Below are 4,291 nucleotides of genomic sequence, written 5' to 3' on the forward strand. Positions count from 1 at the left end.
TCTTAGATGTATAAGATTTTTTAATCAATCATGAAATATGATTTGTTATTTTGTGGAATTTCTATGGTGTCTCATCTATAGTAGGCAGCAGATATGACACACTACTGCATAGAAGGTCAAACACTCCTTATCATCTCCTCCCAAATGGATTATGAACTTTGATCCTCCATCAGCTGCACATGGAAAGTTCTTAAACAGTAAAACAAATATAAATTTTACCTCTTTACCCTTCTTGCTCTTGATGAGTGTGTCTAGTATTGTCTGTGATGTGCATAGGATTGCCAGCCTCCAGGCCTCATCCCTGTGTGTTTGTGTGTGTGCTATTAAGTCACAGCTGACTTATAGCATCCCCATAGGGTTTTCAAAGCAAGAGATATTCAGAGGTGGTTTGCCATTGCCAGCTACTGTGCAGGCTGAGAGAGTTCTGAGAAAACTAGGACTGGCACAAGGTCACCCAGCAGGCTTCATGTGGAGGAGGGGAGAATCAAACCAACTCTCCAGATTACAAGGTGCTGCTCTTAATCACTACATCATGCTGGCAGTGGTGCAATGAGGGAAGGGTGTGACAGGGCTGGACCCCCAGGGACCACTTGAGTGGACCACCGCCCTCTCTTGCAACTGCATTCTGGCCCTGAACTCCAAGTGGTCAGCATGTGGAGTTTGGAAGTGGGGCAGGCCTGTTCAGAGCAGAGAATCAAACCCAGTTCTCCAGATTAGAGTGCACCTGCTCTTAACCACTACACCAGGCTGGTGTTATCTTAAGCAGAGTTACACATTTCTAAGCCTATCAATTTCTATGGACATATAAGAGCACAACTCTGTTGAGGATTACAATGTCAGAGTTCCAGAGGTTCAACAAAAGTGCAAGATAAGGACCACTTGGAAATAACAGATGGATGATTTTCTGTGGAAGGTTCAGCTGTTCCAGGGAAGCAGATGATTGTCCAGCTGGTCAGTATATTTTAGGACTGGCTGCTCCACCTCCTGAAATTACTTCTTGCATTTAAAGGGGCAGCAGTGGGCACTGAACATTTAACCATGGAGGTGTGCTGAGAAAGAATATGAAAAAAAAATTATGGCACTGAACAGCACAATCCTAAGTATGTTTACTTAAATGTAAGTCCCACTCCACTCAGACTTGTTCGCTGGTAAATATGCACATAACTACAACCTAGGATGACATTAGAGTTACAATCACAGCATATACATAGAACCAATATATTGCATTTGATCAAGAGCTAGGATTGTGCAGGGAGTAATATGGGATTAATGATAGAGCATCTCCTTGGCATACAGAAGGTAATAGGTTCAATCCCAAGAATCTCCAATTACAAGAATTGGGTAGTAGGTGACATAAAGATGACTCCATGAGACCTGGAGAGAAATTGCCAGTCAGAGTCTACAATATTAACCCTGACTGGCCAATTCAATGTAAGGGACATCATGTGTTCATGCAATCAATGAGCCAGAGTCTCCCAGAAACCTTGTCTTAGCCCCAAATTCACTCAGTGCTCTCAAGCAAAGCATGATTCAACTACTTTCCATCCCCAAACCTAATTCACAGTATGGAAATAATTATACCAAGACTGTATAAGAACCTTTGAGATATGAGGTACATTACAGTAAAGCATTGGGCCTTTGGTGCACACTAGAGTTGCCGTCTCTGGGTTGGGAAATAGCTGGAGATTTTGGGGGGTGGAGCCAGAGGAAAGTGGGGCTTGGGGAGGGAAGGGAAGGGTCTTCAGTGGGGTGTAATTATATAGAGTTCACCTTCCAAACAGCCAAAACAGACTGATTTTGAGAATAGTTTTAATAGCAGGAGATTTCCAGACACCACTTGGAGATTGGCAACCCTGGCATACACTCACACATTTCTTTTGTCATCTTTGGTCAAATGGGTTTTACAGGTTTTTGCAATTGTGCAAAACTTGCAAAACCTGTTTATAAAAGGTGATAATGCGATTAGCATATGGTTAAGAATGCCTCTTTCATACCACCTCTCACACTCTAAAGAAGGTTGTCTGCTCCATCCTCAGGTAATGTATGTGATGAGTTTTGAGCATTTAAATATGGTATGCAAATTCTCAGTTTTATTATTATAACTCTAGCTGACTTCCCACGAGACAAAGAAAAACAGGTTTGGGAAGTGCTATCAGAGCTTCATTTTCCTTCTGTGGCCCATCCCAAGCTTTCTGTACTGCTCTGCAATCTCATTTTCCAGTGCTTGCATTTTGTGGCTGAATCACAAGCGCTGCTAGCCAGCTCCAAACGCTGCTCAGTCAGCCTTGGACAATCAACTTGTCTCGGTTGGAAGGAAAAGACCAGGAAAGAAATCATTTGCAGTTTGGCCTGGACCCAGTAAATGCAGTTGACATCCATTTGTTGTGCTCCTAAGAATGTAAAACTCTGGCTTGTCTCTACTGCTTTTACTTTTTAAAAAATCTATGGTAATTAAGCTGTCAAAGAACAGGAGTCTTCCACCCCTGCCTTGTTACTTTATGTTTCAATGACATCTAGTGGTCAACTTGACAGATTATTTGTTGATGTGGAAACATTTGCTTGTGGAATTTCATTTCTCAATGTAACTCACTCAAGTACTTCACAAGCATTTGACTGGCAGTAGCCGTTTTACTGACTAATGCTTTTCAGTAGGTCAAAAACAAAAATACCCTTCTTAGCAGCTTTGTTCTCCTAAGCCTATGCATCATAGCTTGGCATGATTCAACACCTGGTTTCCCCAGTCACTGTGGACAAGTGTCATGGAAACAGAAATAATAACTCTGTAAGCATGCCAAACTAATTCATCATTAACACCAAGGGGACTGTGTGTTTTGAACTGCATATGCAATTGGCTTCTGCTCAACTGATGTTGGTTAAATTAAGTGAGTCATGTTCAGAGGACTTTGACAAACAAGAAAGATAACAATAACATTATAGCATTTGCTGATAACTCCTCCCCCAATACTCAGAATCTCAGTAAGCAAAGAGATTTTAGTTTTATCCCATCCTTAGAGGGAGTTCATGGTGCTACATGTCAGGGGAAGGGCTATTGGGGTAGGGGGTGGGAAGATTTTTGATGGCTGGTGGAGCAGTATGCACCAAGGCATTGTTACTCTGCCATCCGAGAAGGGTGGAGGGCAGGAGGGTTTTGATATTACTTTCCAGGGGGTGGCCAGGGCCAGTAATGGCTGCAATAAACTTGGTTGCCTTCCAGGCACTATTTGGCCATGGTGTACACTGGGTAGCCTTTTACATAAGCCCCCACATCCTTGTGGAGGGTGCGCCACCAGAACTGTCTTTGGACTAGAAGCAGTGCTTTCACAAACTCGAAGTGTCTGGCAGACTTTACATCATAAGCAAGAGCAATGTACTATGCATCAAGAATCAACAGCAAAAATGAACAACAAAAAACACGTTGCATATGAAGGCTGCTGTGTAGTAATTTTATGTGTAGTATATATACTCAACCATACATATTAAGCCTATAATCTAACACCCTTAGTGCAAACAATACTACAACAATAAATACATAATGACAGCATAAACATAAAGTAACTACAAATAATTTTTTAAAATCGTTCGTGATAGTAAATAATCTGTTAAATGTTTCTTATTGTTCAGATTATTATCCAAAGTACGCAGCCGAGTTGCAAGGGGCAGTAGAATGGCCAAACAAATGATAAATTCTCAGAGGTATCTTTGATATATGATGCCATATTTCTTACAAATGGCTGTAGAAAGTTGTCAATATATATAGACAAAGGTTCCAATATAGAAGAAGATGCTGAAACAATAGGTCTGCCTGGCTTTCCCAGTTTATGTATTTTAGGAAGGGTGTAAAAAAACGGTACTCTGAGGTATTTTTTAATAAGGTAATCTGCAACCTTTTCAGTCATCCACCCCATAGATTTAGCCTCCTGCATAGCTATCTTAATTATATAGGTTATATGTTTGGTGGGGTCCAGCTGAATTTTTTTGTAATAAGTATCATCATTGAGTTGTCTCTCCCCCTCTTTCCCCTCCCTTGCATGCCACCCCTCATTCCCTTGCATGCCACCCCTCATTCCCTCCCCATCCCCACTCCCCTTGCATGCCACCCCTCCCCCTCCCTCTCCTAGGGTGGGTGGGCCATGTCCAGATGCCGGGGGCCCTCTTTCCCCTCCCTTGCATGCCACCCCTACCTTTCTCCCCTCCCTCGCTCCCTTCCCGTGCATGCCATCATGCCCTTAGGGGGAGGGCGGTATGCATGGGGTGTTTTTTGTGCATGTTTTAATTTTATGATGCTGTGTGT

Source organism: Sphaerodactylus townsendi, linkage group LG01 (genome assembly GCF_021028975.2).
Source record: "Sphaerodactylus townsendi isolate TG3544 linkage group LG01, MPM_Stown_v2.3, whole genome shotgun sequence".
Lineage (NCBI taxonomy): Eukaryota > Metazoa > Chordata > Lepidosauria > Squamata > Sphaerodactylidae > Sphaerodactylus > Sphaerodactylus townsendi.